The sequence below is a fragment of the Aquarana catesbeiana genome, linkage group LG04, assembly GCF_042186555.1.
Source record: "Aquarana catesbeiana isolate 2022-GZ linkage group LG04, ASM4218655v1, whole genome shotgun sequence".
NCBI classification, from domain to species: domain Eukaryota; kingdom Metazoa; phylum Chordata; class Amphibia; order Anura; family Ranidae; genus Aquarana; species Aquarana catesbeiana.
In genome coordinates this window covers 675532081-675545333 of record NC_133327.1, presented here as the reverse complement: position 1 = coordinate 675545333, position 13253 = coordinate 675532081, and the positions used below count along the sequence as shown (strand labels likewise).

At 46.4% G+C, this 13253-nt stretch overlaps 1 protein-coding gene across 6 annotated transcripts in view; it reads right to left on the bottom strand.

The window, feature by feature from the left end:
- The window catches only part of PLCB4 (phospholipase C beta 4), a 535803-nt gene that overhangs the window by 213432 nt on the left and 309118 nt on the right, over positions 1 to 13253 (bottom strand). The window lies entirely within an intron of this gene.

The following is a 13253-nucleotide window of genomic DNA, read 5'->3' as shown; positions in this document are numbered from 1 at the left end:
ACTCAGAACACAGCTTTCTTCACTTACAACACACATTGGAGACACTAAAACCATGACTTTGAGAATCTGGTGTCCTTTCCATAACCCTTTCTTGATCTCACACCATGGCAGGGCCTCGCACTGTCACAATACATACACACAATGCCCATTGCTCTATTCAAAAATGGTAGTCCTAAACCCTTTAGGCACTTCTTTAGGACTATTACCCTTTAGACAGTTTGTGATTTGTGATTGGATGGGCTGTAAATTTATCATAATTGATGCTAAGTGGAGGGTAACCAAAGTTGCTCAGAAAGTTCAATATTCAAGATCCTTATGAGCTCCTCTGTGCAACCTACATTCAATATCTGTTCCACCGGGAATAGGAAGAAATGGAAAGTGGTTCTTAGAATGCCAGTCAATAATATATTGTTCCAGCCACTATTTCATTTTCATTTCCTATTTTCTAAACCAACAGAAATGTTCCACAGTAATAACGGCACGTCCGCCTATAAGGATGAGCTCCGGCGTGTTCGCATGCTGCACGTGCCGATCCCGCCAGGAAGTCGGCACGGCGCAGCGCTAATCACAGGCAGTGAGACATTTCCCGAGCTCTGCAGCCACACATCGGGAAATGTCTCACTGCCTGTGATTAGCGCTGCGCCGTGCCGACTTCCTGGCGGGATCGGCACGTGCAGCATGCGAACACGCCGGAGCTCATCCTTATCCGCCTATAGAAAAACTAACATCTATATTTGTTTCTGCAGGGTACAAGTCAAGGAAAGACCTTGCGAAACATGACTCTATCAGATTACAAAAAACACAAAAAAATCGAACACTATAATAATGATGATATACACTATATTGTCAAAAAGTATTGGGACGCCTGCCTTTACATGCACATGAACTTTAATGACATCCCAGTCTTAGTCCGTAGGGTTCAAAGCTATAACAGCTTCAACTCTTCTGGGAAGGCTGTCCACAAGGTTTAGGAGTGTGTCTATGGGAATGTTTGACCATTCTTCCAGAAGCGCATTTGTGAGGTCAGGCACTGATATTGGACTAGAAGGCCTGGCTCACAGTCTCCGCTCTAATTCATCCTAAAGGTATTTTATCGGGTTGAGGTCAGGACTGTCAAGTTCCTCCACTCCAAACGCGCTCATCCATGTCTTTATGGACCTTGCTTTGTGCACTGATCCAAATCATTTGGTGGAGGGGGGATTATGGTGTGGGGTGATTTTTCAGGGGTTGGGCTTGGCCCCTTAGTTCCAGTGAACGGAACTCTTAGGGCGTCAGCATACCAAGACATTTTTTACAATTTCATGCTCCCAACTTTGTGGGAACAGTTTGGGGATGGCCACTTCCTGTACCAACATGACTGCACACCAGTGCAGAAAGCAAGGTCCATAAAGACATTTTGAGGAGTTTGGGGTGGAGGAACTTGACTGGCCTGCACAGAGTCCTGACCTCAACCCGATAGAACACCTTCGGGATGAATTTGAGCGGAGACTACGAGCCAGGCCTTCTCTTCCAACAGCCTTCTCAGAAGGGTTGAAGCTGTTATAGCTGCAAAGGGTGGGCCAACTCAATATTGAACCCTACGGACTAAGACTGGGATGCCATTAAAGTTCATGTGCGTGTAAAAGCAGGCGTCACAATAATTTGGACAATATAGTGTATGTTGCAGCTTAGCAACCACTAGATGTGGTGGCTTCATTACTTTTTTAGTTTTTCCCTCTGTTTTCACCTGGTGATCTGGCCAGTAACACACCTCCTGTATTAGAGTACCCCCTCTCTGGATGAAGGAGCACAGGGGGTACCTTTTGACAGTTGCCAGTCTGGGCAGAGGGGAATGTTAGATGTACTAGCAGCAGGGCTTTTTTTCTCAGACAATAGGTGCAGGAACTCCCACTTTCCAAGTCACCCCTGGTCTCCACGCCCTACCTACCTATTGCATCATTCCTTAGTTCCACCCTCTACCCACCTCCCAGTACTGCCCCTTTTAGAGAATAATTTGTATGCAGCCAGCAACAATAGATCCCCCCATCAAAAGTGGACCACCCGCAACAAAATTCTCCCTCCCCCAGCAATAAAAGATTTCCCTGCAGCAAGCACCAATAGACTCTCCAGCAGCCAGCAACGATAGACCCAACCCCCCCCAGCAACAACGGATTACCCGCAACAAAATATCCCCTCCCCCCAGCAACAATAGACCCCCAGCAGCAACAACAGATTTCCCTGCAGCCAGCATCACTAGATCTCTCCCAGCAACATAAAACCCACCCCCAGCAACAGTAGATTCCCCCACCAGCAACAATAGACCTCCTTAGCAACAATAGACAGCCCCCGTCCCATAAAAATATAGCCCCTCTAGCAACAATAGATCCCCCCCCCCCCAGAAGCTAGCATCAATAGACCCTGAACCCCTTACCATTACAAACATTCAATGCTGGAGGTGCCGGAACTGCGTTCCGCCGCGTTCCAGCTAAAAAAAAAGCCCTGACTAGCAGATTTAGATACACCAACAAACTGAAGCCAAAATCCAACTCAAACTTTAAAAATAGTTACAGTAATCTTTTTTTTATTCTTTTTCTTTTGTGCTAAAGGTTTTACATAAATAAATACTGAATACAGTCTGTCTAGGAATGTTCTTTCTGATGATAGGTTCACTTGAGAAAAAAATAGAATAAGGCAGGAAACCTGGTTAATGTTCAATGTAAGCAAATCAATACATTCACACTACCATACTCCACATTATAAATAAATGATATTTTACAGGGAAAGATACATTTCCCTAAAGAGGAACCAATGTAAAACTTAAACCTGGGAATGGTCAAGACCTAGTTGAGAACTTTTGCCTCAACATTTTATTTCAGTCTGATGCAATAAAGACCTCACGTGACCACAGGAGCTTGGTTTGAGATTTCCAGTGATGTCAGAGGCCAAATCAATTTTTTGCTACATCAAAACAATCATTTTTGAGTCCAAGATCTTTGAAAACTATCAGTTCCATGACTGATTCTTTATCGTTCCATGCATGGCCACCATTAGACTGACCCATTGCATAAACAGCGGTCCGGTTGAAATGGTTCAAATCACCATCCCATCCATCAACAGCTCAGCTGATTTCTACTGAACACTGTGAAGGCTTCCACAAGATTTCTGTATCTTAATGCGGTGATAGTCACAGAGTGTTAATCAGTCTCAGTCCGGCTTTCACAAATGTTATTTGCGGCACTAATGAAGTTTCTGCGCGGTTGACCTAATTGCGCGACCTTATCTAGTCTGGAATGTACTCCCTTGGAATAGGTGCCAGCCAGGCTTTCCACTAGCAGAACAGTCATTATCTAATCCATCTCTGTAGCCTGAAACGACATGCAGGTTTACTGGAAGCTAGGTCACATCTACAGAACATAGACTGGAAGGAACCATTTAAGTAATGAAGTTCTAACTTGGGTTTCCCCAAGTTAACTATGGTTATCGGTTTAACCATAAAGTTAAACTACCACTAAGTATGTGTGTGTTTTACTGGCTATTAAAGTGGAAGTAAACCCTCCTATCATTTTCAGCCAGGGAAGCTGCCATCTTTGCCTCTGTTTAATCTACAACTACCATGATGCTCCACATGTAATCAGTTATGACACCAGCCATTGGATGGTTTGACAGTTTGGTTGAGAGCACAACCAATGGGAGTGTTACATTTCCGGCACATGCCGGAAATTACACCGTTTTATGGATGGGTTAACTTCCGTTTTAAAATGTCCTTAACCACTTGCCGACCAGCAGTTGAACTTTTACTGCTGGGCGGCGGCATTATTGTTTCCCCCATGATGTACGGTACGTCGCGGGGGGGGCGACTTCCTGGTGTACAGGCTCACGTTGCGCGCACAAGCCCCCTGCCTCTCGTGCTGTGGTTGGACACAGCATGAGTTCGTCAACAGGCACACAGCCAATGATTTTGGCTGTGAACTGGCTGATGGCTGTGGTCAACCACGGCACAGAGATCTGTGTGTCTTAGATAACACACAACACAGATCTGGCTGCTTCTGCTTCCTAATCTCAATCTTACACTTGCTTCAAAACAAGGCTTCAGACAGGCTTTGTTAAAACTCTCTGAACGCCAGTCAAAGCCCCTGTCACTAAATTAAATAGTTAGCTTACAGTCCTGTTTACACCTTGCTTTTGCTTTGCTTCGTCTTTGCTTCAAAAATTATACCCCATGTAGCTTTAGTGGTGCTTCAAAGCGTCTTCGAAGCCTCCATAGAAGTCTATGGCAAAGCTCCCTTGAAGCTCACTTAAAGCACATGCAGCTTTTGAGAGGCTTTAACTCAGCTTTAGCTTCACTTTGTTTTGGAGAAATTGCAGGTATGAGATATCAGCACACAAAGGGCATCTGCCAAGCTTTAAGGGCTCATTTACACTTGCTTCGGCTTCAACACACATTAACGGCTAGTTTACACTTGCTTCAAAACAAGGCTTCAGACGCGCTTTGTTAAAGCTCTCTGAACGCTGGTCAAAGCTCCAGTCACTAAATAAAATGGTTAGCTTACAGTCCTGTTTACACCTTGCTTTTGCTTTGCTTTGGCTTTGCTTCAAAAATTATACCCATTTAGCTTTAGTGGTGCTTCAAAGCATGTTCAAAGCCTCCATAGAAGTCTATGGCAAAGCTCGCTTGAAGCCCCACTGAAGCCCCACCAAAGGCTCATCGAAGCACCATCGAATCTCCAACAAAGCCCCACCAAAGGCTCATCGAAGCCCCACCAAAGGCCCATCAAAGCCCCACCAAAGGCTCATCGAAGCCCCATCAAAGCCCCACCAAAGCCTCATCGAAGCCTCATCAAAGCACCAAGCAAAAGCAAGGTGTAAACAGGACTGTAAGCTAACCATTTTATTTAGTGACAGGAGCTTTGACTGGCTTTTAGAGAGCTTTAACAAAGCCTGTCCGAAGCCATGTTTGGATGCAAGTGTAACTTAGCCCTAGCTGTTCAGAGCTGAGATCAGGAAGCAAAGCCAGCCAGTCTGTGTGTAAAATCAGCACACATACACTTGTTAGGTTGGTAATAGATGGGTCAAATCAGCAAGGACCAGTCAAGATTTAATCCATGTATGGGCAGGCTGATTGTACCCAAGTCGATCCATTGATCAACCTGGATACAACCAGCATGTCGGATTTTAGCATGCGATTACTGCTAGCAGCTATAGCCACCAGCAGTAATCACTGTGTTCTCCCAGCAGGGATGGCTCCCTGTGCTTTTTCCTTTTATTTTCACCTGGTAATGACACATGGTTTCACTTTTCGTATGCCTTTATGTCTACACTTATTGCTCTATTGTATCTATGGAGGCAGCCATGGCTGCCATACAGGCTTCATTTTACACATGTTTGCCTTTGCTATTACATTGAGGATTTATGGAATTAGTCGTTTGGAAAGCAAAAGTTAGGTTCCTTGTGGTTTATTTTAAACTCCCAAGAAGTGACAAGGACACAGAATTTCTGGCAGGATCAACAGGTATTTTCTTCCAACAAAACGTTGTTAAGCTGAAAAGTAAAAAACAAATACAACTACCACATCTAAGGACCGACAAGCTGAAATATATTACATTATGGTTCTTGAGTTTAGATATGTTTTAAGACTATAAAATAACTTTCATTCATTGTATAACTGTTCCAGGGTATCCTTCAACTTCAACTCCTTAATCTGGTTCATTTGTGTAGTGTGAACGCTCCTAACCATACACCGGATTAAGCCCAGGCCACCTGGAAGAGGTAGTCCTGTGGTCTGGTACAGTTCACTTCGATGTGAGCAAATAACTCTCTGCAGACCACTAGACACAGAAGCAGGAACACTGTGGTCTGGTTGGGAGAGGTGATGACGTAAGTATGCCCCAGATGACACCAGTTATGATGAAACGCTTTGGGAGGTCATGAGACAGGCTTCTGTTGGACACGGAGCTGTAAACACAGGCTGAAAGTCGGCCCATTTCTGCCGAAGCGACCGTTTTCGGATGGTTTTTGGACCGTGTGTGCCTGGCATAATACAGAGAAAAAAAGAGGAGGACTATTCAACTCCACAGAATAATGCAACATGTTACTATCACCCAGAATTAGGAGACCCTCTGCGGTTCTCTCACTGATCTTATTGCCTGGAGATACACATTAAAATGTATTATTCTTCATTAAATAAAGCATGGTGGATAATTGATTACACTTTTGTCTTGCAGTGCTATGGTCTCCTTGTTGCCTATCTCATATCATCGATGGACTCCTCCATAGCTCAGGTTCCTTCCCACAGTCCAAAAACACACCAGCGGGTAAACTGGTTTCCAGCCACAGTGGACCACCCATGTCTCTATACATAGTATACAAGATCGTGGTAGGCATATTAATCCATAACAGCCTTGCTAAATGCTTGTACCCCAGAAGAACTCTTGAAATAATTTTCAGGCATGGTGGATAATTGATTAGCACTTTTGTCTTGCAGTACTATGGTCTCTTTGTTGCCTATCTCATATCATCCAAGGACTCCTCCATAGCTCAGGTTCCTTCCCACAGTCCAAAAACACACCAGCGGGTAAACTGGTTTCCAGCCACAGTGGACCACCTATGTCTCTATATATAGTATCAAAGATCATGGTATGCATATTAGTCCATAACAGCTTTGCTAAATGCTTGTACCCCAGAAGAACTCTTGAAATAATTTTCAGGTCTAAAGCAACCCTACTAAAACCAATTAATTGTTGGGTAAAATGCCCCTTACATTGACGGTTAATGAAAAAAAGCCCCCCTTCAAGTAGTGGTCAGAATGCAACCTTTACAGACAGCTACAAAGATATTTGGCTTCATGCAGCTGGTTTTGCAAAATGAAATTGGCCCCCGAAACAATGTCGGCACCATCAGATGAGAGGTCAATCAGCCACAGCTCAAGAAACTCCTAGCAACCTCCTTAGGAAGCCTAGTTGAGAATGGCTGATCTATAAGTACTTTTAGTCATGTAGAAATGTGTGAAATAATTACTAAACCAAAAATTCAGTTTTAGCGAGCTAATATTAAATTGTGTTCAAATTTCCTGAAAAGTTTTACACAATATCCTAGACAGCATTTTTTTTCCTAAAACTTTGGCAACGTTTATATGAAATAAATTAGATTTAAATATGAGAGTTGAACTTAAAGAGCCCTTGAAACTACATGCAACATACTTTAAATAAACGTTAGTTATAACTTGTGGTTGATTAATTAAAGGCAGTGGTTTGGCTCCCATAGAGGGATCCTCGATTCAAGATCCGTGCTCCAAATTTGGCCTTTATAGGAAATATTGTAAGGCTGTAGTAAACGCTTGGCGTGTGTTCAATTGAATAATGCACACCTTTTATCACACTAGCAAACAAATACAAATTAATAAGTAAATAAAGGATTATAACTGTTGTAGTGTGTTACATAATTACATAGTTGGTAAGTAGGGTTGTCCCGATACCACTTTTTGAAGACCGAGTACAACTACCGATACTTTTTTCAATCACTCGCCGATACCGATACTTTTTTTTAATGTCATGTGACAGTGGCACTAATATGCAGTACTGATGACGCGTGGACTGTGTCAGTAGGTTTTTTTTTGTGTTTTTTTTACAATTTATTTTTTTAAAATAATTTTTTACAATTTTTTTTGTTACTTGGACAGTCAGTGATCACTGACTCTGTTAATTCGGAAAAGGGCTCCTTCCTTCACTCTCCATCCTGACAGATCGAGGTCAGAGGGGGCGGAGGAGCACGGAGGGGGACCAGAGCGGTATATGGAGGGGGACAGGAGCGGAGCACGGCAGGGGGACCAGAGCGGTACATGGAGGGGGACAGGAGCGGAGCACAATGGGGGACAGGAGCGGTACATTGAGGGGGACAGGAGCGGTACATGGAGGGGGACAGGAGCGGAGCATGATGAGGGACCAGAGCGGTACATGGAGGGGGACAGGAGTGGAGCACAACAGGGGACGAGAGCAGTACATGGAGGGGGACAGGAGCGGTACAGGAGCAGAGCACAATGGGGGACAGGAGCAGTATATTGAGGGGGACAGGACCGGAGCGCGACGCAGGACCGGAGCGGTACATGGAGGGGGACAGGAGCGGTACATGGAGGTGGACAGGAGCGGAGCACAACGGAGGACGGGAGCAGTACATAGAGGGGGACAGGAGCAGTACATGGAGGGGGACAGGAATGGAGCACGACGGGGGACAGGAGCAGTACATGGAGGGGGGACAGAAGTAGTACATGGAGGGGGACAGGAGCGGTGCATGGAGGTGGACAGGAGCAGAGCACGACGGGGGACAGGGGCAGTACATGGAGGGGAACAGGAGCAGAACACGACGGGGGACAGGAGTGGTACATGGAGGGGGACAGGAGCGGTAGACGGAGGGGCACAGGACAGTTTGGTCCCATCTCTCTTTGCCTGCAGCCTTCTGGGACATATCACAGGTCCCAGAAGGCTGCAAGACCATTCACATACGCATGCACAGTGGGAATACATCTGTCAACTCACAAGGAATCACAGTTGCCTTCCCATACTAAACATGCCTGCGCCAGGGACCCGAAGACTGGTGAATTACCACCTTGGATGAGGACAGCACTGGATTCTTGGATAAGTAAGTGTCCTTTTATTAAAAGTCAGTAGCTACAGTATTTGTAGCTGCTGACTTTAATTTTTTTTCTTTCTAGGGTGAAGATCCTCTTCAAGTAGGTCTGATCAAGTAAAAGGAGAGCACAACAAGGTTCCAAGGTTTGTGAAACTGAAGTACTGTCCAGTAGGACATTAAAGAGTTGACTTGATGACTTGATGGACCACTTTTTCTGCCATTACTCTTCTTTGTTTCCATATATCAGCCTTTCTCAACCTTTTCAACACAGAGGATCCCTTGAAATAACTTTCCAGTCTTGGGGAACCCCATGCTAATAGTGACTATATCTACAACTCATGATACATTAGTGTGATGGTCAGCGGGAAGAATGCTCCTAATGCCGCGTACACACGAGCGGACTTTCCCGCAGACTTGGTCTGGAGGACTGGACTCTGTCAGACAATTCGATCGTGTGTGGGCTCCAGTGGACTTTTTTTCCCCAAAACTCCCACGGAAATAGAAATAAAACATGTTTCAAATCTTTCCGACGGACTCGAGTCCGGTCGAAAAAATCCGCTCGTCTGTATGCTAGTCCGACGGATGAAAACCGACGCTAGGGCAGCTATTGGCTACTGGCTATCAACTTCCTTATTTTAGTCTGGTCGTACCTCATCACGTACAAATCCATCGGACTTTGGTGTGATCGTGTGTAGGCAAGTCCGTTCGTTTGAAAGTCCGGCGGACCTAAGTCCGGCGGACAGAAAGACTGTCGGACCTAGTCCGTCAAAAAGTCCGCTTGTGTGTACGCGACATTACACTTTTGGTCACTGGGAAGAATTACTCCCTTACAGTTAGCTTAAAAGATCAATGGTGTCAGTGGGAACTAGGGATGAGCTTCGTGTTCGAGTCGAACCCATGTTCGACTCGAACATCGGCTTTTCGATCGTTCGCCGAATTGCGAACGATATGGGCCGTTCGCGCCAAATTCGTGTGGCACGTCACGGCCCATAATTCACTGCGGCATCGCAGTGCATTGCTTGCTGATGATTGGCCAAGCATGCACTATGACCCGCATGCTTGGCCAATCACAGCGCCGCCTTAACAGAGAGCCATAATTGGCCAAAGCCAAGGAGGCTTTGGCCAATTATGGCTCAGGGGATTTAGTACACGCCCCACACTATATAAGGCCGCCTGCACTGCGGCCCTGTGCAGTGTGTTCCGGTGTGCTTAGAGAGAGAGAGAGACAGTGTCATTTCATTTGAGTTAGCTAGATTAGGCAGGACAGTCAGTCAGTTAGCTGCACTTAAAGTGTATTGTGTATATATATGCATCCCAGGTGTTGCATATATATATATATATATACACTGTATTCAGTTTAGCTAGATCCGTTCCTGTTATCTTCTAGACTATTTACATTTAGTGCAGTGCGTCCTGCTCACAGTGTTCAGCTAGATCCGTTCCTGTTATATTCCTACTGACAGGCAGGCTTGTCTTGTTACAGTATTTTGAAGAAAATTACTGGTGTTCTTTTGATCCTATTAGTACCACAGTCAGGCAGCTAGACTATTTACATTTAGTGCAGTGCGTCCTGCTCACAGTGTTCAGCTAGATCCGTTCCTGTTATCTTCTTACTGACAGGCAGGCTTGTCTTGTTACAGTATTTTAAAGAAAATTACTGGTGTTCTTTTCATCCTATTAGTACCACAGTCAGGCAGCTAGACTATTTACAGTTAGTGCAGTGCGTCCTGCTCACAGTGTTCAGCTAAACCTACAAGTTAGTGGGGTGCGTCCACCTCACAGTGTTCAGCTAAACCTACAAGCTAGTGGGGTGCGTCCTGCTCACAGTGTTCAGCTAGATCCGTTCCTGTTATCTTCTTACTGACAGGCAGGCTTGTCTTGTTACAGTATTTTAAAGAAAATTGCTGGTGTTCTTTTGATCCTATTAGTACCACAGTCAGGCAGCTAGACTATTTACAGTTAGTGCAGTGCGTCCTGCTCACAGTGTTCTGCTAAACCTACAAGTTAGTGGGGTGCGTCCTGCTCACAGTGTTCAACTAAACCTACAAGTTAGTGGGGTGCGTCCACCTCACAGTGTTCAGCTAAACCTACAAGCTAGTGGGGTGCGTCCTGCTCACAGTGTTCAGCTAGATCCGTTCCTGTTATCTTCTTACTGACAGGCAGGCTTGTCTTGTTACAGTATTTTAAAGAAAATTACTGATGTTCTTTTGATCCTATTAGTACCACAGTCAGACAGCTAGACTATTTACAGTTAGTGCAGTGCGTCCTGCTCACAGTGTTCTGCTAAACCTACAAGTTAGTTGGGTGCGTCCTGCTCACAGTGTTCAGCTAAACCTACAAGTTAGTGGGGTGCGTCCACCTCACAGTGTTCAGCTAAACCTACAAGCTAGTGGGGTGCGTCCTGCTCACAGTGTTCAGCTAGATCCGTTTCTGTTATCTTCTTACTGACAGGCAGGCTTGTCTTGTTACAGTAAATACAGCTACCTGAAGAAAATTGCTGGTGTTCTTTTGATCCTATTAGTACCACAGTCAGGCAGCTAGACTATTTACAGTTAGTGCAGTGCGTCCTGCTCACAGTGTTCTGCTAAACCTACAAGTTAGTGGGGTGCGTCCACCTCACAGTGTTCAGCTAAAGCTACCTGTAGAAGGTTGGTGGTGTTCTCATACTACAGGCAGGCAGTTGATTTTGCTAGCTGCAGTATCAGTACATATATATATATATATATATATATATATATATATATATATATATATATATCCCAGCTTAGTGCAGCTACAGGCCATTAGCATGTCTGGAAGGCCAAGAAGGAGAGGCAGACAGTCACAAGCCAATAAGAGAGGGCAAGCAGGCTCTGTGTCTAGTGCTGGTCGTGGAGACGGTGCATCCTCATCAGCACGTGGCCATGGGACACGCTTGGCCTTTTTTTCGGCAGCTGGCCATGTTGAGCCGCAACATGCGGAAGACTTGGTCGAGTGGATGACCAAGCCGTCCTCATCCTCCTCATCCTCTCTCACCCATGCCCAGGGTACTTTTTCTGGCAAAGCAGCGGCCTCTTCCCTCGGCTCAATGTCATCAGTGACTCCTTCCCTAGCCCCACCATGTCCTCCTGAGGAGTCCCTCGAACTGTTTGACCACAGTGTTGGGTACATGCTCCAGGAGGATGCCCAGCGTTTGGAAGGCTCTGATGATGATACTGAGCTCGATGAAGGCAGTAACACGAGCACGGACAGAGGGGGTGCCCAAGAAGGACAGCAATCTGGCAGTCATGCTCCCCCTGCTGCAGCATACTGCCAGGTTTGCTCCAGTGATGAGGAGGGAGGGGATGATGAGGTCACTGACTCAACATGGGTGCCTGATAGGAGAGAGGAGGAGGAGGAGGAGGAGGAGGCGGCACATCACCAACGAGGCAGGATGCCCTCCAGGGGCCAGCCTAAGGGCAGCACATTGACTGCATCACACCCCAAAGCTCCACATGTGCAGGGCGCTGCAGTCTCTGCGCGTTATTCAAAAAGTTCTTTGGTGTGGGCCTTTTTTGAGACGAGTGCATCAGATCGCACCGCTGCTATTTGCAACATATGTCTCAAGCGTATCTCGCGTGGCCAAAACATCTCCCGCTTGGGTACCACATGCTTGACCAGACATATGTTGACCTGCCATGCAGTTCGTTGGCAAACGTATCTAAAAGACCCACACCAAAGAACAAAGAGGACCTCTGCTTGCTCCTCATCAGCTGAGATTTCCAACCCCACTAGACCTTCAGTCCTCTCTGAGACCTGCACTGAGAGGAATGAAGGTGTAGAATTAGGTGTGTCACAGCCACGTACTTGTGGGCAATCTGATTTTGGTACACCGACGTCAGATTGTACCAGGCAAATTTCCCTGCCCCAGCTGCTGCACCGCCGAAAGAAGTTTGCTCCCAGCCATCCACATGCCCAACGGTTGAATGCTAGCTTGGCAAAATTGCTAGCACTTCAACTGCTGCCTTTTCAGTTGGTAGACTCTGCCCCCTTCCGTGAGTTTGTGGAATGTGCGGTTCCTCAGTGGCAGGTACCCAAACGCCACTTTTTCTCACGGAAGGCGATTCCGGCTCTCTACCAGCATGTGGAAGGCAATGTCCATGCCTCGCTGGACAGGGCGGTCAGCGGTAAGGTGCATATTACCGCTGACTCATGGTCCAGCAGGCATGGACAGGGACGTTACCTAAGTTTCACGGCGCATTGGGTGACTCTGCTGGCAGCTGGGAAGGATGCAGGACAAGGTGCAGTAGTGTTGGAGGTTGTTCCGCCACCACGCCTCCAAAATGCTAATGATTGTGACACACCTCTCTCCTCCACCCCCTCCTCTTCTTCTTCCTCCATGGCCTCTTCCTCGGAACCAGCGGTGCTCCATAGTCGTTCAAGGGGCTACGCAAGTACGCAGGCCAAAAGATGCCATGCGGTGCTTGAGCTGGTGTGCTTGGGGGACAGGAGCCACACTGGGGCAGAGGTTCTGTCAGCTCTGCAGGGGCAGGTTCAAAGGTGGTTGACGCCACGCCAACTTAAGGCAGGAATAGTGGTTTGCGACAATGGCACCAACCTCCTCTCTGCCCTCCGACAGGGACAAATGACCCATGTGCCCTGTTTGGCTCACGTCCTTAACTTGGTGGTGCAGC